The sequence below is a fragment of the Triticum urartu genome, chromosome 1A (genome assembly GCF_056163025.1).
Source record: "Triticum urartu cultivar PI428250 chromosome 1A, HENAU_Tu73, whole genome shotgun sequence".
In the NCBI taxonomy this organism is placed as follows: domain Eukaryota; kingdom Viridiplantae; phylum Streptophyta; class Magnoliopsida; order Poales; family Poaceae; genus Triticum; species Triticum urartu.
This window is the reverse complement of record NC_141873.1, coordinates 448041561-448063382: the sequence shown is the minus strand read 5'-3', so window position 1 is coordinate 448063382 and position 21822 is coordinate 448041561. Positions and strand designations below refer to the sequence as shown.

Below are 21822 nucleotides of genomic sequence, written 5' to 3'. Positions count from 1 at the left end.
AGTTACCAAGCGGGTGGGTAAATGTAAATATTTGCTTGACTGCACATGAGACCTGAGATTTGAATCGTGGGGATGAAAATAAAGGAATACAGGGATACACAACACGCCTCGGATTCACAGGATATGTTGCCTATCTTTACTTTCTACTCCAACATTTTCAGCTTTTTACACCGGATTATATATTTTTTTTCAAGCATTCGCCTCCTGCTAAGGATCCCGCTACACCATCATATATGGCGTACGGAACATCACCTGGGACTATGCATTGAGCTGTCTGAACGGTGAATGGTGTCGGATATGTCACCCTTCGATCCACGTGAGAGGCGGCAGTGGCATTCCCAGTAGCTGTCCGGTGTCTTCGGTTATGGGCAGCATGCCAGCTGTACTGACTCGGCGTCGTGTGACTTACCTTGTTCCACGCAGCCGGAGAAGCCAGACCCGCTCTCCATGGTTTCTGGTTTCTCTCTCCGTCGGTGAAACAACTGTGTCATCCGGCGGCGCTCTAGGCCTTCTTGTTTATAGCTATGTAGCGTGGGAGGTCAACGTCTTTGCAGTTAAGCAGGGCGTTGTTTTGTAGGCTTTTCATAGTTTATGTAGGTTGTGAGTGGACGCCAGCATGTAAATTAGTTGGAGGTCGTATGCTTGCTTGGACAGCTACATATCCTTAGATAACTCGCCCATGCTGCCATGCATGCATGTAGCACACATATGAGATCGGGCTCAAAGATGCAAAACACGACGATACTTGGTGCTTTGACTAATGAACATGATGGGGCAGTTTGACATTTTCTTCTTGATGAGCAGAGGCAGCTTGACACTTGACTTGAAGATATGAGATTCCTCAAGATATACAAAAGTGCGGAACTCGATCAACATGGACCACGTAGGTCGAAAACTGAATAGTATGTTCGTCGGGCATGTCCAACATCCATCCTTAAACCTCTCGCATCCGTTTGTACCACGGAAGTCCATTCAATGCGGTTCTGTATCGGTCCATGGTGCGGTCCGAACATACTTTCTTCTGCAAATCAGAGACAAATGTGAGGAGCTTTTCGAGAGTCCGGATCGCTCTCATGCCCGCTTCTGACCGTTCTGGCCCACCCAAAATCCCTTCGCTCTCCCGTGCACGCTTCCAGCTAGGCGCTAACTGCATGCATTCATGTCGATGTAGAGCGCGCCGCTCCACATTGAAAACGGTTCAGAGCGGACGTGACCTCTCACTGCCTCGGCCATTGAAGCGACGCGCCGACCGAAGGCGCCGCCCGCTGCACGCCCGGCTGAACACGCCTCCTCGCCGCATTCAAATGTCTCCATTAAACCTGCATGGAAGCCGAGAAACCTACTCCGGTCACACGTCCATTCACGAGCCGGCTGGTTAAACGCAACACCGGGCAAACTCCTCTTGTCCGCCCTCTGTTTAAACGAGGCCACAAGCCGGGCAAGAATCACACCACTCCGCCGCTCCCCATCTACTCTTTCCACCATTTTCTCCATCCTTTCGATGACATCAGACGAGCAGGAAGAGCAATTCTCCGGCATAAAAGTCGGCTGGGTGGCCAACCGAGCCGGCCAGATACGAGCGAGGTAGCTGGCTGCTCCACCTCCCTCGCCTAGCCCGACCGAACAAGTTGCTCCCCAAGCCGGCGCGTGGTTCAACACCTCGCCGCTCCAAGCCAGCTCGCGGAGGAGTGGCGAGTTGATCCAGGCCCCGGCATGGCGGGGAGCCCGGTGGCACACGTGCTCACCATTGCCGTCAACGATGCCGCATCTTACTGTGCCTCCCGTGCCTACGATCGTGCCATCTGCCGTCAACGCGCGGGTAACCGTAAAGAAGTCCGATGCACGGAGATCGACGAATCAAAGGCCAGTGCGTCCACATCCGCCACCAACATCGAGGGAAACTAGAACACGGAAGGCCGTCGCCGCTTGGGTACTAGGAAGGCCACCGCGAGGCGACGCCGACGTACACAGCCGGTGTCTTCTCCGGTTCTTTATTTCGGACCATCGTCATCCCCCATCTGGGCTCCACGTAAGCAGAGGCGCCCCCCTTCCCCTCCAGCTGAAGCATCAGCCGGTGGTTCCACTCTGATGAGCGGTGGGAAAGCGAGCCGCCCTTTGCGCTGAAGCATATAACTCCAGGGCTCCCGGCAGTCCGAGCGGGCTGCCGGACATGGGAAAGATAAAGGGACCCGCCGCGACCGGCCGTAGATTAGTGTAGTGTATCCGTGTCGTGGAAGTGGAGCTCCGCGTGACCGTATGTGCACATAGTTTTACCTTGTTTATTAAAATATGTCCAAAATGTAAACATTTTCGTTTCGTTTGTATGAAATACGTCGTGTTTATATGAATTCGGCCGCGTTTGCAATAATTGCATCCAGTTTGTTGATAAATACGTCATTCGCAAATTATCAAGGAAATTTTATTGTTTTTAATTAATGAAAATGACTATTCTTTTCTTATTTAAAAAATGCCATTCATGAAATCCAAGGTTGTGATTGAGTACTTCCCCGCTTCTATGGTGATGGCCTTCAAAAACAATTATGAAGAAAAAAATCCTTCTGAAAGATCTGAAAGAAAATTGTATGACTTCTCTAATTTTAGCTTTGAGCCGGAGAAGATTAGCATGCGACGCCTGCACCCGCCACCGGCCCTGACCCACGTCAGGGGCGTTTGCGCCTCCAAGGGTCCGTGCTATTGGCTAAGCTTGTGCGGACGACGTCTTGAGCATGACTCAGTTAGATGCCTCAATATCAGATTTACGGCTATTTTTGTCTGAGGCCGACAATCAAGGGAGTTGTTTAGTTTTATGATTTGGTTAGTCAATTTCTAATATATAGTTGGTTACCAAATCGACTCACACAAAACATGTTTTTGCCAATTTTGTGATGTAGAACTCAAACTTTTGCAAACATAACCAACATAAGCCCACAATAGTCGTTGGGCCGAGGCAAAACAACAATCCGTTAACCCATGGTGGTGTCATCTTAAAGTATAAATGAACAAAATAAAGATAAATAAAATGAAAGGAGTGAAGTTTTCTAAAGAAGAATGAAGTAGTGGCATTAGTATTACCCTTTAAGAAGAAAGAAATAAAAAAATAACGACAGAATAGGCGCACAATTCACTTAAAAGCTGCACTTTTTATAATATACAAGAATAAGCGTATAATAGTAAAAATGCAAAAAAAGGTGTTATAGAAGGGAATGCATTAGTGGCATTGGTATTACCCTTAATGAACAAAGAATATGAAATAGAAAGTAAAACAAATCAAAGTAATGAAGTTATCTAAGAAAGAACGAATTGGTAGCATTAGTGTTATCCTTTAAGAAAAAAGCAAGTGAAAAAAATGCACACAATTTTGCACTGAAATTGCACTTTTTGTAATATGAGAAGAATAAGCATATAATAGTGCAATTTTTGCACTACATAATTTACACACATTATGTAAGTATTTGCCTCTATACTTACACACAAAAAGAAAATAAAAAACGTTTTCTAAGAAAGAATGAATTAGTGGCAGTCAAATTACTATTTAAGAAGAAAGGAAATAAAAACTAAAAGAAATAGTGACAAAAATTGCTCACAGTTTGCACTTAAATTGGGTTTTTTAATATGCAAAAATAAGCATATAAGAGTGAATTTTGCAAAAAAAAATATCTAAGAAGGAATGGATAGTGCCATTAGTACTAGCCTTAAAGAGGAAAAAACTGAAATTTTTTCTAAGAAGAACGGATAAGTAGCATTGATATTGCCCTTCAAGAAGAAAGAACTTGAAAAAAAACTTTAAAAATATTGCACAATACTTCGCATTGAAACTGTAGTTCTTATAACATGCACAGAATAACCATGCGAGAAATGTGTGGTAGCTCTCGGGAGTCCCTATAGGCCTACACCCTCGTGAATAGTAAACTCAAAAAAATAGGGAAAAAATAAAAAATTCTGAAACTATGTGACATCAAATATTGTCGATGGGTGATCTTTGATATCGGAGCTACGGTGCAACTCCTATATTGTTTGGCTAGGGGTTAAAACACTCCAGGTGACATGACAAAGTAAGGTATCCAGGTTCAGGCCACTGGCGAGGTGTAACACCCTACCTCCTACCCTTGTGTTCTTCCTATATATCCATCGGGCCGAATTTCGGCTAGCTATTACCACCTCCCTTCAAATGACCCATCTCCTCTCCTTTTATATCCTTGGGCCAAAGTTGACCCTCCTTCTCCGTACGCCAAACATGACGAACCGAATAGAGATAGTTGGTAACGCTTGTGGAGGATGCCACCACATACCTTCTTACCTGGCGCACGTCGACTACCGTCAGCGAACAAAGTCTGACATGGTAAAGTTGTATCAGGCGTATGGGTGCTGCCGACGTGCACGTCCCGTCAGAGGAAGTGACTAGACAAGATCCCCGAGGACGCAATGTTGTGTGTCATAGTCACCCACGGGCCCCGAGCACCATGCTTTTTTGGGTCGCCCGGGATCCTCATCTACCCGAGCACCAAGACGACGGAATATCTTTGAGAGAGGAAGCCCAACGACGTATCTATCCCTTGCTATAGACACAAGCCCCGTCCAACGGAGGTACTGTCAGGCCAGCACTTTCTCTGGAGGCCAAAGGGCCCCGTTTCCATGTCATCAACAAACATGCTCAAACGTTTTAGGTGATTACACATTTTCGTCGAGAAATATCATCTGATTAGCTCTACACATGGGAAACAAAAATCAATGCTCAAAACTTTGAGCAGTGAAATATTTTTCTTGGGTAGAGCTCCTCGAATGTTTTGTCTACACACAAAGTTTGAGCATATTTGATGTCACGAAATTTCAGATTTTATGATTTTATTTTTTGAATTTACTTTTCATGAGGGTGTAGGGACACCAAGAAGTTAAAAACCACTCTCTAAGCATATAATAGTGCAATATTTGCACTTCAGTATAATTTACAAACAACACATTTTATAATATTTGCGTGTATATATTTACACTCGCCCAATATCCCAAATATACTCATAAAAATCAACTAAAAAGGGAGAAAAACATACAAACAGAAAAAAAAGGATAACGAGCTTCGAGCCCAATAGGAAAATCGACTAACTCCCAACAGAAGCAGTTCAAAAGTTCAGTCTAAGAAGGCATGAAGCAACAAAGAAAGTATGAATCTTGACAAAATAATCGATGATCAAAAAATCAACTCACACTTACACAAATTTAAAAGTCAGCCAACTTACGTATAACTAAAGTGTTTTCGTTTTGCACTCATAGTTGTTTGTCACTCCTACAAAAAATGCAAAGCTCATCTCTATGTTAATTTTGTTGACTTCACTCACGCTGGAACCTGTTCGTTCGTTCTATACTCGATCAAGGAAGTTGCACACGAGGAGCGGAGATCTCTATGTCTGATGGAGAGGCAGGATTTAAGTTGTGCACTCAACTGGTCGTATTTTTTTTCATTTTCGTGCACTACGATGTGTCTTAACCTTATATATACTACCTGTCTACATCTAAGGTCTAGTAGATACAAGCAAGCTGTAGTGCAGGCACTCATTCATTCGAGAAGTCAGCGATGTCGCAAGGAGAGCAAGCACAAACACGAGCAATAGCAATGAAGAGCTTGGCTGCTGTTCTCCTCGTAGGGAGCCTGCTCCAGCTCGCCGGCTGCAGCCCTCCACCGGACCCGGTGACCTGCACGGATGGCACGTCCAACTGCACGGTCACCAACACGTACGGCTCCTTCACGGACCGCACCATCTGCCACGCGGCCAACGTCGTCTACCCGAGCACCGAGCAGGAGCTGGTCGCGGCCGTGGCGGCCGCCGCGTCGGCCAAACGCAAGATGAAGGTGGCCACCAAGCACTCGCACAGCGGCCCCAAGCTGGCGTGCCCCGGCGGCAGCGAGGGCACGATCATAAGCACCACACGGCTGAACCGGACGGTTTCCATCGACGCCGAGAGGCAGCTCATCACGGTGGAGAGCGGCATGGTCCTCCGGGACCTGATCCAGGCCGCCGCCGCAGCAGGGCTGTCCTTGCCGCACTCGCCGTACTGGTACGGCCTGACCATCGGCGGGCTCCTCGCGACGGGCGCGCACGGGAGCGGGCTGTGGGGCAAGGGAGGCGCCGTGCACGAGTACGTGGTCGGTCTGAGGATCGTGACGCCGGCGCCGGCGTGCGATGGTTTCGCCATGGTGAGGGAGCTAGGCGCCGATCACCCGGACCTGGACGCCGCCAAGGTCTCCCTTGGGGTCCTCGGCGTCGTCTCCCAGGTGACTCTGGCCCTGCAGCCGCTGTTCAAGCGGTCGGTGACGTTCGTGGAGCGCAACGAGTCGGACTTCACGGCGCGGGTGGCCGAGTGGGGCCGTCTCCACGAGTTCGCCGACATGATATGGCAGCCGCAGCACAACAAGGTCATCTATCGCCAGGACGACCGCGTCGACGTCTCGACGCCGGGCAATGGCCTCGGCGAGTTGTTCCTTTTCCGCTCCGTCCCCACCGCCCTGCTCGTGGGCGGAAGAGCCATAGAGGAGCAACTGCAGGAGAACGGCACCGATATCGCCCGGTGCGCGGCCGAGCAAGAGGGGTTCACGAGACAGCTGCCGGCCTTCGGCTTCACGAACGATGGAGTCTCCTTCACGGGGTACCCGATTGTGGGGTACCAACACCGCATCCAGGCGTCTGGCTCATGCATCGACGGCCCAGAGGATGCCCTCCTCTCCTCCTGCGCCTGGGACCCGCGCATCCGGGGATCTTTCCTGTACAACTCCGGCTTTAGCGTCGCACTCTCCAAGGCGCCGGCGTTCATAGCTGACATGCTACAGCTCCGGGACCTCAACCCGGACGCATTCTGTGCCGCCCTCGACGGTAGGGTGGGCTTGGTCCTCCGCTACGTCAAGGCATCCTCCGCGTACCTCGGCAAGCACGAGGACTCTATCGATGTCGACATCCTCTTCTACCGGAGCCGCACCGACGGCATGCCGCACGCCCATGCCGATGTGGTGGACGAGATCGAACAGATGGCGTTGGGTAAGTATGGCGGTCTGCCACACTGGGGCAAGAACCGCAACTTCGCCTTCGACGGTGCCATCGCAAGGTACCCCAAAGCTGATAAGTTCTTTAAGGTAAAGAGCAGTTACGACACCGACGGGCTCTTCTCCAGTGAGTGGACCGACCAGGTGCTTGGTATCAACGGAAGTCCCAACATCATCGAGAATCGTTGTGCCATTGAAGGACTCTGCATCTGCTCCGACGACTCACACTGCGCACCGGAGCAGGGCTACTTCTGCCGGCTAGGGAAGGTTTACAAGAAGGCTAGAGTTTGCTCCTCCGAGGAGGATTATTAGGGATGATGGTAGCACTCATGTTTCCCACTATTTGTGAAATTGTGATTCGTTTTCTTAAGTACGAGCATATGTACTATATTTGTGGTTTACCCCTCTATTAATTCAATAATAGTCATGTTTTGACAGCCTGTTTGTGAGACGACTCAAAGTTTGGTTTGCAAAAAAGAAGAAGATAAAAGTGTCACGCCTCTGTTTGGTTTGCAACCTGCAAGGCCACAACTTCGGTCCATTGTTACTTGTTTTGGGCGAGCCAAACTTTTTGGTCTCCATCAAAGCACCAGACAAATCTCAAAGATAGCCAAATTTGCTGGATGTAAACAACTACGCTGGCAGCTCATAATGGCATTTCAGTAGTCCTATGTACGACCGTTCTTATCTCCTCCGGGCAATGGAAAGGTAGCCCAATCCTGGAAACAGTGCCACTAGTTAGGCAACATGGTCCGGATGACAATTGCTCGAGCTGCCAATTCGAGGAGAATGCTTCACTCAAACCAATAGGTAAAACTGCATAACTTGGGACTCCAGCGAGGTAAAATGTGTAGGAAAATCTTTTGGGACAATCGCCTCATTCCACTGTATGACATATCGACAACAATTTGAGCAGTTCCATCTTTTTCAAAAAAAGGGTACTTTATATTACTTAAAAGATTTAAGCATTACATCCGGCTTCTGCATAATTAAGATACACACTGTCAAATAAGGTCCTCTCACATAAATAAAAATTAAAAAATAAAATAGCAAAATACAAAGAGACATATAGAGTCCGTATAACGCCTATAGCGTAGGGGGCAATCCTAAGATCATGTTGCTACCTATGTTGGGTAAAAATATCCCTCATTGTAGCTTTCAATTGTGTACACACCTCCGTAAACAGGTCTCTACTCTCTACGCGTTGTAGGGAGGACCATAAACGAAGAGTCCTAATACATATGTCGATAACCTGCATCGGAGAAGTACTTTTATCATTAAAAATCTTATCATTTTATATAGTCAAAGCGACCAAATAATGACAAGCACTCCCATCTTGAGCAATTCTATCTACAATAACCAAAACGAAATACAATCATAAGAAGCATAGAGCAGTACGAAATTCATGGGGCAGGTAGGGAAGATATCAGGTGATACCATGTGTTAGGTGATACCATGATACGGGTTTCTGGGAGCTGTCGGATCTCAGATCCGACGGCTCCCGGGAGTTTTTGAGCATTTTGCAAAAAAGTCATCCAGAAGTCTTAAAATCTCGCGTAGGTACAATAGACTCCCGAGAACCGTCGAATCTGAGATCCAACGGCCCAGAAGCCCGTATCACGGTATCACCTAAGTGTTGGTAGCACCTGATATTTTCCCGGGCAGGTAGGTGCAGGGAACGCATGCATACGATCACCTATTTGCTTTAAGATTGATGAAATAGTTTATGCCACTAATCCTTAGTACCGCATTAGGGGTCCATGCATGCCAGGTTTTGGTAGAGATGCATGCCTCATCCACCCCACCTCATATGTTTTTTTTCATTTTATCTTCAAATTTGAATTTATTGTATCCTTTGAACCGAAAGTCTGAATAAGTTTCGTTTGCATATTCGTGTTCGTTGCAATGAGTATTTTCGAACAAGGTCGATTTAGAATATATTTTTCATAACTTTTTCAGTTTTACCAAGTGTCAAATATTAAAAGTTGATAGTTAGAATATTACGTATTACCAAGTTTTAACAAGATCATTTTTCATGGTTTAGGTTTAAGGTTTAGGACTTATGTTGCAGCCAAGCCTTGTTCACATCAGTGAAGTTGATGCATATCCCCTTGTTGTCCTTGGCCTTGGGCACCACAACAGGGTTAGCCAACCACGTTGGGTGAAGTGTCATGGATCTAAGACTGACAGTAGAATGGGGGGTAGGTATGAGGAGGCAAGATCTTAGCTATGGAGCAGTTGTACACACGAGTTTTACGAGTTCAGGCCCTTCTCGGAAGAAGTAACAGCCCTACGTCTCGGTGCCCTGAGGCGGTCGACTGGATTATATGTGTGTGTGAGTTTACAAAAGATGCGAACCCTTGTGCCTGTGGAGGGGAGTGGCTTATATAGAGTGCGCCAGGACCCCAGCCGGCCCACGTTACAAAGGGTTTAAGGTACATTAAAAGGGAGGCGTTACTGGTAACGCTAGTAAATAAAGAGACATAATGGCCATTAAAGCTATGAGGTGATGTCCGACCGTTGTGGTCTGGAGCGACTTTAGACCTTCTGGTGGTCGAGTGACTTCAAATCTTCCGAGTGGAAGTCCTCATGGTCGAGTGGATGATGACTCCTTTTCAAATGCTTCTGGTTTTAAGGTGACGTCCTAGGGGAACGTGTCTAGGTCAGGCCTATGACCCTACCCTAGGTACATATCTTCATAATTAGCCCCCGAATGGTTCAGGGTTCGAGTGGAGAAGGAGTTGATAACCTCTCCGATTCAGCTTTTGCGCTTCGGAAATGTCTTGTCAAGAGGTCGAATGAACATCCATGATGACTTCAACTGCTTGTCCAGTCGCCTTGATCCATTCTTGGTTTTGTCAAGTGAACTTTCATTGTTAAGCTTTGAGTGTCGATGTGGAAAAAATCCTCCGTCTGACGGGTTGTTCTGCTGTCTGCGGATTTTGCGGGATTCGAATTGTGGGAAGCGCGCCAGGCGGAGGAGGCCGCAGTAATCGGGACGGATTAGGCAGGCCGCCTTGGTCACCGCGCCACCTTTTTCACCACGTATCGCGTGCGTGACTGTTGCGGGATTTGATCGGATCGCCTGGGCCCACGAGTCAGCCACTCGGAAATGACTTCATATAAGGCATCGGGCGGGGGTTTTCGCACAGTGCGTTCCCATTCTTCCCCTTCCTCCTCTGTTTTCTCCACCGCAGCTGCCTCCGTTCTCGGCGTCGTCGCTCCGTTCGAACTCGATCTGCTATCATGGGGAAGGAGAAGATGGTGGCGTTGGAGCGTGCGAAGAAGGCGACGGCGAAGGCGAAGGGGAAGAAGTCCGGCCGGGGTGGATCTTCTTCGAGGGTCGGCTTGCCACCGGGCTGGATCCAGGGCGACTAGATTCGCTCGGTGATCCGCCAGGACGACATCGACGACATGGTCGAGGGGGGATTGATTCCCCACGAATCGGCGCAACTCCCGGGGAACGAGACCGAGCCGCAGCCACGGGAGGGTGAGCGCGTCCTCCTCGCTACTCACGTCGACCGCGGGTTTTCCTTGCCTACCCACCCTTTTTTTCGAGGTTTCTTGAACTTCTTCGGGGCGCAACTCCACCACTTCACCCCGAACACCATCGTGTATCTTGCTGCTTTTGTGTCCATGTGCGAGAGCTTCCTGGGCTGTAGGCCACACTGGGGGCTCTTCAAGCACATATTCACCTGCCGTTCTCAGTCGGTCAAGAAGGCCAACCCGAGTGATGAGAGAACGCAAGTGATTCAGATGTGCGGGGGTCTTGGGATCCAAATGAGGAGTAAGAGTACTTTCCCAGCCATGATCCTTCCCGAATCGGTTCGAGGGTGGCAGTCGACCTAGTTCTACTGCAAGGACCAGCCGACTCCAGGCCAGTCGACTGGACTTCCCCCTTTTCCATGGCCCGAGTGGAGAAGCCCTCTGCTTTGAAAGTGATCCTAGAGGAGAAGGTGCAAGTGAAGGTGCTGGTCGAGCGAGTAGTTCAACTTGTTCGTGATGGGGTAACCGGTATGGATCTGTTGGAGGTTTTCCTCAGGCGACGCATCCAATCACTTCAAGCCCGCGACCATCCGATGTGGATGTATTCGGGCATTGACGACACCACTCGGATCCATCCAGAGGAGGTCGATGATGCTACGCTGGAAGGGTGGTTGAAGAGTACCACTAGCAACAAAGACAACCCCAGGGGATCCCAGAGGATTCCTCCACTCAACAACTCATACGAGACTGACAAGGTATGACTCCACATAGTCGAGTGCTTTCTTGATTTATCAAGTTGTTGTCTGCTGTCACCTGACTGTCTCTTGTCTTGTTTGTTGTCTTCTAGGCCCTGACTGAGATGTACTCGATGCCCAACGGGATCAGGAGCAGGACCTAGAGGGAGAAGCGAGTGGAGGTGAGAGCGGCGAGTGGCGCTCTGACGACGAGGAGGATGAGGACAGCGACGACCTGCATGATGAAGAAGAGGTCGATTCTCCTCCTCGTAGGGAAAAACGATCCAAGCTTTCTCACGATCTAGCAAGTGCCAGCGGCAAGGCGACCGTGCAGACTCGGCAGTCATCGAAGCGCCCTCGAACGTCTTCTCCAGCATCGACTGAAAAGGCGTCGAAGCAACCGAAAGCTACGCTGTCCAAACCGCCAAAGGCCTTGCCGAAGATCAAAGTGTCCATCCCCATTACTTCCGGGTATTAGTTGGACTTGATTTCTTGCTTTAGTATGAATCTGGATTTGAGTCGATTCATTTCATTAGACATGACCGACTGAACTCTGAAATTTATAGTGCCGCTACCTCTGGGACTTCCACTCGCCAGTATGAAGATGAGGACATGGAAGATGCGGTCACCTCCAACCCAGGTATAAACCTCGTGATCTCGTTCTCGATTGTATGGTCGATTAACTTCTGGTGACTCATCTGGATTCGGCTGACTTTTTTGCAGCCCCTCCCAATGTCATTGAGCTTCCGAATGATGATGAGGACGTGCCGCTGAGGCCCAGGAAGAGCAAGAAAACAACAGCTGGCAGGATATCTCGGTCGGAACCGGCAACAGAACCAACAGTCCAACGGCCCGAAGATGCAAGTAGAGCCTCTGTAACCTTTGTTGTCCCAGTGTCGAGTGATCACCCCGCACCGTCGACTGTACCGGTGTTTTCTTCAGTCATCCAACCTCATGCCTTGGAGCCCCAAGCTGCTGCGTCTGGACCGTCTGTCCCCTTCTTCACCACCTATCATGTTCCGGAAAGTCAGTCGGACGCCGCCGCGGAGGCTATCCGTCAGGCTGGCATAATGATGGAGCGGATGAAGGCGGTGCACGATAATAGTCAGGCTGCTTACGACGCCAGCATGGCTCTTCGAGCCAATGTCTAGGTAAGTTGACTTCTAACTGAACTTGACTTCCGACTGAACTTGTCTTGCTAGGATATGCTACCTGAATATTTTCCTTCGCACAATCTCTTATTGTCTGCTTCGAATCTGTACACCCAATGGGTGTTTTGTCCTCTTTATTATTTGCACTCTTCCACTCGGTCTGGTCGAATGGGATCTGAACCAGTGGGGGCATGCTAAGTGCACCCACTTGGTGTAGTCCCCGAGACCGCAGTCGACTGCTGGCAGTCAGCTGGAATCTGAGCACTTTTCGTCACTTTTCTTTTATTTTGTGCACTCGATCTAGGCGGGTCAGATGAGTGAAATCCAAACCAGTGGGAGCACGCCAAGTGCACCCACTGGGTGTAGTCCCCGAGACCGCAGTCGACTGCTGGCAGTCGGCTGGGGTCTGAGCACTCTTTTTTTTGGTATTCGGTCTGGGCGGACCAGCCGAATAGAATCCAAACCAGTGGGGGCACGTCAAGTGCACCCACTGGGTGTAGTCCCCGAGACCGCAGTCGACTGCTAGCAGTCGGTTGGGGTCTGAGTAGTCTTGAAGCTTTAATCACCCGGAAGTAAATAATCTTTGATCTCGTCGATTGATATGTCTTTTACTTACTGCAGAAATCTTGCACCCTCATTTCCAAGTTCGTCGAATTTGAGGAGAAGCAGAGGCAACTCAACCTTGACCTGGAGCTGGCCCAACAAAACTTGAAGAAGGCTCAAGATGAAGTTGCCGGTATGGAAGGTAACTGCCTGTCGACTGCTCATGTCAATCGTCCTTTAAATTATCCCTTCGATCTTCTGTTTGATCTAAATGTGTATTTTGCAGAGAAAACGAGGCTGGCCCTAGAGAAAAAGGATATGGATCTTGCAGCTGCACAGAAGGAGGCTCAGGAGAAGACTGCCTTTGCCGACCAGAAACGGCTTCGGTCGGAGCACCAGAGGAAGAGATCAACAAGCTGAAGTCATCTCTCACTGAATCCAATCGAGAGGCGACTCGTCTAAAAAAAGATAAAGTGGCTCTGACCGACCAGCTGGAGAGCATGACTCGCAGGAGGAACGATTTGGAGGCTTACCTGAAAGCTCTTGCCAAGAAACTCTTTCTTATGCTCTAAGGTACCTCTTTTTTACTCGACTGTTTTACTTGTTTGTAAGTTGGATCCGACCAGTCGACTCATTAACTCTTTGACTTTGCAGAATTCTGCCAAAAGTTTGAAGAGGAGACTGGATGGGTCGAGACAGGATTGGACCCTATCCTTTCTCCAGTCGGCGATGAGGCTGCCATGAATATGCTTTGATTGGAATCCCGCGTCGCCAGTGTTACAAGTTACCTTGCCTGTCTGAAGGTGGCAGTTTCCCGCATCGACTCATCGCTCTGGCCAAGGGCAACATTTCAGAATGATCTCGAGTCTCTGATGGCTCGACTCAATGAGGTCCCCGGCTGAGTGCAGGAATGGAAGAAGTCCTCTGCCCGCTGCGGTGCTGACGTGGCTCTGTCACTGGTCAGGGTCCACTTCAGAGAGGCTCGAGAAGAGAAGCTGGTGGCGATCAAGGTTGCCAACACAAAAAGGCACGACTTCCAGTCCTTCATGGAAACTTTCATTGCTGCTGCACTCGGATCGCAGACGGGGTCGACTTGGACGAGTTCATCGAGCCTGCTAGTCCTCCTCCTGTTGAGTGAACCAACTTGAAACTCAAACTTGCTTTAAATTTGCCACGGTATGCCGAGTGGTTATTGTAACCGTTAAACTCTTTTGGGCCTAACGCCCGAGTACTTTTATCTTCATCTTGAGACCTTTGAGATTTTATCTGATCTTGGTTTATCTTCTGCATGTGCTTGCATTTACCTTCGAGTGGAACTTATTCTTCACTCGGAATATTCTTTGAGATGTAACTTTGAAGGAAATATACCAGTCGACCTGCACCTCATCGTCCTTGCAGATAGGGATGGAGCGGACATTTTACTTGTGGCGCAACTCTGAGGAGAGGTTCGCAGTTGACCTGCACCTCGTCGTCCTTGCGAATAGGGATGGAGCACACATTGTACTTGTGGCGCAGCTTTGTGGAGAGGATTGCAGTCGACCTGCACCTCGTCATCCTTGCGGATAGGGATGGAGCGGACATTGTACTTGTGGCGCGGCTCTGTGGAAAGGATTGCAGTCGACCTGCACCTCGTCATCCTTGCGGATAGGGATGGAGCGGACATTGTACTTGTGGTGCAGCTCCGTGGAGAGGATTTTTCAACTTAGGCGAGTACTAGACTACAACTAAGCCCCCCGAGTGTGAGGCTTGCTCATCACTCGGTAGGATTTTTGAAACTTAGGTGAGTACTGGACTGCAGCTAAGCCCCCGAGTGTGAGGTTTCGGTAGGATTTTTGAAACTTAGGTGAGTAGTGGACTACAACTAAGCCCCCGAGTGTGAGGTTTGCTCATCACTCGGTAGGATTTTTGAAACTTAGGCGAGTACTAGACTGCAGCTAAGCCCCCGAGTGTGAGGTTTGCTCACCACTCGGTAGGATTTTTGAAACTTAGGCGAGTACTGGACTGCAGCTAAGCCCCCCAGTGTGAGGTTTGCTCACCACTCGGTAGGATTTTTGAAACTTAGGCGAGTACTGGACTGCAGCTAAGCCCCCGAGTGTGAGGTTTGCTCATCACTCGGTAGGATTTTTGAAACTTAGGCGAGTACTGGACTGCAGCTAAGCCCCCGAGTGTGAGGTTTGCCACCACTCGGTAGGATTTTTGAAACTTAGGCGAGTACTGGACTGCAGCTAAGCCCCCGAGTGTGAGGTTTGCTCATCACTCGGTAGGATTTTTGAAACTTAGGCGAGTACTGGACTGCAGCTAAGCCCCCGAGTGTGAGGTTTGCTCATCACTCGGTAGGATTTTTGAAACATAGGCGAGTACTGAACTACAGCTAAGCCCCTGAGTGAGAGGCTTGCTCATCACTCGGTAGGATTTTTAAAACTTAGGCGAGTACTGGACTGCAGCTAAGCCTCCGAGTGAGAGGCTTGCTCATCACTCGGTAGGATTTTTGAAACTTAGGCGAGTACTGGACTGCAGCTAAGCCCCCGAGTGTGAGGTTTGCTCATCACTCGGTAGGATTTTTGAAACTTAGGCGAGTACTAGACTGCAGCTAAGCCCCCGAGTGAGAGGCTTGCTCATCACTCGGTAGGATTTTTAAAACTTAGGAGAGTACTGGACTGCAGCTAAGCCTCCGAGTGAGAGGCTTGCTCATCACTCGGTAGGATTTTTAAAACTTAGGTGAGTACTGGACTGCAGCTAAGCCTCCGAGTGAGAGGCTTGCTCATCACTCGATAGGATTTTTAAAACTTAGGCGAGTACTGGACTGCATCTAAGCCTCCGAGTGAGAGGCTTGCTCATCACTCGGTAGGATTTTTTAAAAACTTAGGCAAAACGGATTTGCAGCTAAGCCCCTGAGTGAGAGGCTTGTTCATCACTCGGTAGGATTTTTTAAACTTAGGCGAAACGGATTCACAGCTAAGCCACCCACTGGGGGATTTTAGAAACAAGTGTAAACAATCAACAATCATTTTCATAAGATTGTACAAACTCTTGTCTTTGATAAACAAATTACAAAGGTGCTTCTTATTACATCTCAACAGACTGAGTGTTTAAGTATGAAAGGGGTGGAGCAGCTCCGCATTCCAAGCGTGCGACTCTTCTTTCTTGTGCTCGATGTCATACAGGTGGTACGCTCCATTGTGGAGCACTCTGGTCATAATGAAGGGGCCTTCCCAAGAGGGAGCAAGCTTGTGTGGTTTCTGCTGATCTACTCGGAGAACCAAGTCTCCCTCTTGAAATGCTCGACCCCTCACGTTTCTGGCATGGAATCGACGTAGGTCGTGCTTGTTCTGCTTCTTCCTCTGAGAAAAGCTCGACTCGAGGCGCATTATGGAGCAAGTCACTCGGAAGTACAACTTCAGCTCCATAAACCAAGAAAAACGGGGTTCTGCTAGTCGACCGATTGGGAGTTGTCCTCAATCCCCACAATACTGATGGAAGTTCGTCAACCCAGGCTCCTGCTGCGTGTTTGAGGTCACGCATCAGTCGGGGTTTCAATCCTTTGAGAATCAATCCATTTGCTCTTTCAGCTTGTCCATTCGACTGGGGATGGGCGACTGAGGCATAGTCGACTCGAGTACCTTGTGAAGCACAGAAAGTTCTGAACTCATCAGAGTCGAAGTTTGATCCGTTGTTGATACGTCTCTAATGTATCTACTTTTCCAAACACTTTTGCCCTTGTTTTGGACTCTAACTTGCATGATTTGAATGGAACTAACCCGGACTGACGCTGTTTTCAGCAGAAATACCATGGTGTTATTTATGTGCAGGAGCAAACGTTCTCGGAATGACCTGAAACTTCACGGAGACACTTTTCAGAAAATAAGAAAAATACCTTCCAAAGATGAAGGCCAGGGGGCCCACCATCTTGCCACGAGGGTGGGGGCGCGCCCCCTACCTCGTGGGCCCCCTGTTGCGTCTCCGACTCCAACTCCACCTCCATATATTGACTTTCGGAGAGAAAAAAATCAGGGAGAAGAAATCATCGCGTTTTACGATATGGAGCCGCCGTCAAGCCCTAAAACCTCTCGGGAGGGCTGATCTGGAGTCCGTTCGGGGCTCCAGAGAGGGGAATCCGTCGCCATCGCCATCGTCATCATCAACCATCCTCCATTACCAATTTCATGATGCTCACTGTCGTGCATGAGTAATTCCATCGTAGGCTTGCTGGGCGGTGATGGGTTGGATGGGATCTATCATGTAATCGAGTTAGTTTTGTTAGGGTTCGATCCCTAGTGTCCACTATGTTCTGAGATTGATGTTGCTATGACTTTGCTATGCTTAATGCTTGTCACTAGGGCCCGAGTGCCATGATTTCAGATCCGAACCTATTATGTTTTCATCAATATATGAGTGTTCTTGATCCTATCTTGCAAGTCTATAGTCACCTATTATGTGTTATGATCCGTTAACCCCGAAGTGACAATAACCGGGATACTTACCGGTGATGACCGTAGTTTGAGGAGTTCATGTATTCACCATGTGTTAATGCTTTGTTTCGGTTCTCTATTAAAAGGAGGCCTTAATATCCCTTAGTTTCCGTAAGGACCCCGCTGCCACGGGAGGGTAGGACAAAAGATGTCAAGCAAGTTCTTTTCCATAAGCACGTATGACTATATTCGGAATACATGCCTATAGTATATCAATGAACTGGAGCTAGTTCTGTGTCACCCTAGGTTATGACTATTACATGATGAACCGCATCCGGCATAATTCTCCATCACCGATCCATTGCCTACGAGCTTTCCATATATTGTTCTTCTCTTATTTACTTTTCCGTTTCTATTGCTATCATCACTACAAAACACCAAAAACATTACTTTTACTACTGTTACCTTTTGCTACCGTTATCACCACTATCATATTACTTTGCTACTAAACACTTTGCTGTAGATATTAAGTTTCCAGGTGTGGTTGAATTGACAACTCAGCTGCTAATACTTGAGAATATTCTTTGGCTCCCCTTGTGTCGAATCAATAAATTTGGGTTGAATACTCTACCCTCGAAAACTGTTGCGATCCCCTATACTTGTGGGTTATCAAGACTATTTTCTGGCGCCGTTGCTGGGGAGCATAGCTCTATTCTTTGATTCACTTGGGATATATATCTGCTTATCATTATGAAGAACTTGAGAGATCCAAAAACCAAGATCTATCCCTCAACTACGAGGGAAGGTAAGGAACTGCCATCTAGCTCTGCACTTGATTCACCTTCTGTTTTAAGTAAGCTTGCGACACCTACACCTGCTTCTGCTATTCGTTCTGATATGTCGCATGTTAATGATGATGCCACTTCTGCTATGCATGATACTTATGATGAAACTACCTCTATGCCTGATACTACTGTGCCACTTAGTGCTTTTCTTGATGAACAACTTGCTAGGGCTAGAGAAATTGAAAATATTGAATCTGATGATACTGATGAAAGTGATGATGAAGAACCACTTGCTATTCCTAAGGGTTATGTATTTGATCAAGATGCTTCTTTAGCCATTTTAGCTTGTAGAAATAGAATTGAACTTAAAAAATTATTAGCTAAATGGAGTAAGCAATCCCTAAATGATAGAATGAAACCTGAACCTGCTTTGGCTACTTCACATATCTTTGTTACTGATAAGGATTATGAATTCTCTGTTGATCCTGATATAATTACTTTGGTTGAATCTGATCATTTTCATGGTTATGAATCTGAAACTGTTGTGGCACATCTTACTAAATTAAATGAAATAGCTACCCTGTTCACTAAAGATGAGAGAACTCGCTACTTTTACATCCTTAAAATATTTCCGTTCTCATTAAAGGGTGATGCTAAGATATGGTTTAATTCTCTTGATCCTGGTTGTGTGCGTAGTCCCCAAGATATGATTTATTACATCTATGCTAAATATTTCCCTGCTCATAAGAAACAAGCTGCTTTAAGGGATATATATAATTTTGTGCAAATTGAAGGAGAGAGTCTCCCACAAGCTTGGGGGAGGCTTCTCCAATTACTTAATGCTTTGTCTGATCATCCTCTTAAGAGAAATGAAATACTTGATATCTTTTATAATGGACTAACCGATGCCTCCAGAGATTACCTGGATAGTCGTGTTGGTTCTGTTTTCAGGGAAAGAACACCGGATGAAGCTGAAATTCTATTGAATAATATGTTGACAAATGAAAATAATTGGACACCTCCGGAGCCAATTCCTGAGCCTATTCCTAAACCAACTCCGAAGAAGAGGGGTATTGTATTTCTCAGTCCTGAAGATATGCAAGAGGCAAATAAATCTATGAAAGAAAAATGTATTAAAGCTGAAGATGTTAAGAATTTACCTCCTATTGAAGAAATACAGGGTCTTAATTTACCGCATGTTGAAGAAACCTATAATCTTAATCCATTACCTATTGAAGAAACTCATGGTCTTGATAACCCGACACAGGAAGTAAAGGTAAATTCTCTCTATAGATATGATAAAGTTGTAATCTCATTTACTAAATTTGCTAGCCCATGGTTAGATGAGTTTGATAAATTTATGGCTAAGCAAGAAGACTTTAATGCTTATTTTGGTAGACAACTGAAATACAATTCAAATATGCTTGGACACTTGGGTGATTATATGGCTAATGTTAAAGGTGAACTTAAACTTATTAGTAAACATGCTTCTATGGTTACCACTCAAGTAGAACAAGTACTTAAAGCTCAGAATGATTTTCTCAATGAATTGAATAGTAAAAATAATGATAAAGTTGTTAGAGTGGCTACTAGAACTGGTAGAATGACTCAGGAACCTTTGTATCCTGAAGGCCACCCTAAGAGAATTGAGCAAGATTCTCAGAGAAATAATATAGATGCACCTAGTTCTTCCAAAAAGAAGAAAAAGAAAAATGATAGGACTTTGCATGCTTCTAGTGATCCTATTGTTGAAACACGTGAGAATCCAAATGATATTTCTATTTCTGATGCTGAAACACAACCTGGTAATGAACCTGAAACTAATGATAATATTAATAATAATGTTCATAATGATGCTCAACCTAGTAATGACAATGATATAGAAATTGAACCTACTGTTGATCTTGATAACCCACAATGAAAGAATCAACGTTATGATAAGAAATATTTTATTGCTAGGAAACATGGTAAAGAAAGAGAGCCTTGGGTTCAGAAACCCATGCCTTTTCCTCCCAAACCATCCAAGAAAAGGATGATGAGGATTTTGAGTGCTTTGCTGAAATGATTAGACCTATCTTTTTTGTATGCGATTAACTGATATGCTCAAAACAAATCCTTATGCTATGTACATGAAAGATATTATTAAAAATAAAAGAAAGATACCGGAAGCTAAAATTTCCACCATGCTTGCTAATTATACTTTTAAGGGTGGAATACCAAAGAAACTTGGAGATCCAGGAGTGCCCACTATACCATGCTCTATTAAAAGAAACTATGTTAAAACTGCTTTATGTGATCTTGGAGCCGGTGTTAGTGTTATGCCTCTCTCTTTATATCGTAGACTTGATTTGAATAAGTTGACACCTACTGAAATATCTTTGGAAATGGCTGATAAATCAACTGCTATACCTGTCGGTATTTGTGAGGATGTGCCTGTTGTAGTTGCAAATGTTACTATTTTAACGGACTTTGTTATTCTTGATATTCCCGAGGACGATAGTATGTCTATTATTCTTGGAAGACCCTTTTTGAATACTACAGGGGCTGTTATTGATTGCACTAAAGGCAATGTCACTTTTCATGTTAATTGTAATGAGCATACGGTACACTTTCCGAAGAAACAACCTCAAGTTCATAGTATCAACTCTATTGGAAAAAATCCATCGATTATATTTGGAGGTTTTGAATTTCCTCTTCCTACTGTCAAGAAGAAATATGATATTCTTATTATTGGGGATGTGCATATCCCCATTGAGGTAACATAGTGTTGTTCGAAATTTCTCCGGTTCCATGTTATTCGGAATGAGTTCGTTAACAAGACTTGATCAACCTTGTTAGTGGATTCCTTTTGATGATCATGAGATGGATGAAACTAGAAGGCACAACCTTCTGTACCCCACTTCTACTTTCTGTTATTTATATTAAATAAAATAAAAATAAATATTTTTCTGTCTATTATCTGATTATCCGTGTAATATAAAAATACCTCGAAAATAAAAGTTCTCCAAATGCCCCGAAAATTAAATATGATTTTTTCTAGAATATTTGAGGATTTATGGAACAAAGAACACACCAAGGGGGCCAACCACCTTGCCACGAGGGTGGAGGGCGCGCCTGCCCCCCTAGGGCGCCCCCTGCCTCATGGGCCCACGGTGGCGCTCCTCCACTTATTCCTGCACCCAGACACTTCATCTTCCTCCTCCAAACACGAAAAACCAGCTCAAACCCGAGTCCAAGCTCGTTTTGCTGCCATTTTTGATCTCCTTGCTCAAAGCACCTCTCACAAAACTGCTTGGGGAGATTGTTCCTTGGTATGTGACTCCTCCATTGGTCCAATTAGTTTTTGTTCTAGTGCTTTATTCATTGCAAATTTTTGCTGCTTACATGACCTTGTTCTTGAGCTTGCATGTCAAATTTATATGATCAAAAGTAGTTTTGATGCATGATAAAGGCCCTAGGCACTTGTAGGTGTAGTTGCTATCAATATTATTGAGTTTGATTTACTTTTATTTTGAAGTTACTAAGAGCATAATTGGTTTGCTACCAATATTTGGCTTGCCAGATGTTGGCATTGCCAACTATTGGCAATACCGAGACTTACCAACTATTGGCAACTTCATGTGAGAGAAGCAAAACAACTCGTAGCCAACCAAGTAGTTGCCAATATTTGGCACAATGACAAACATT

The 21822-nt window shown here is 46.4% G+C and overlaps 1 pseudogene; it reads left to right on the top strand.

Moving 5' to 3' along the window:
* The first annotated feature begins 5498 nt into the window (after positions 1-5498).
* Positions 5499-7478, top strand: LOC125535264 (putative L-gulonolactone oxidase 4 pseudogene; annotated as a pseudogene).
* Positions 7479-21822: the final 14344 nt, after the last annotated feature.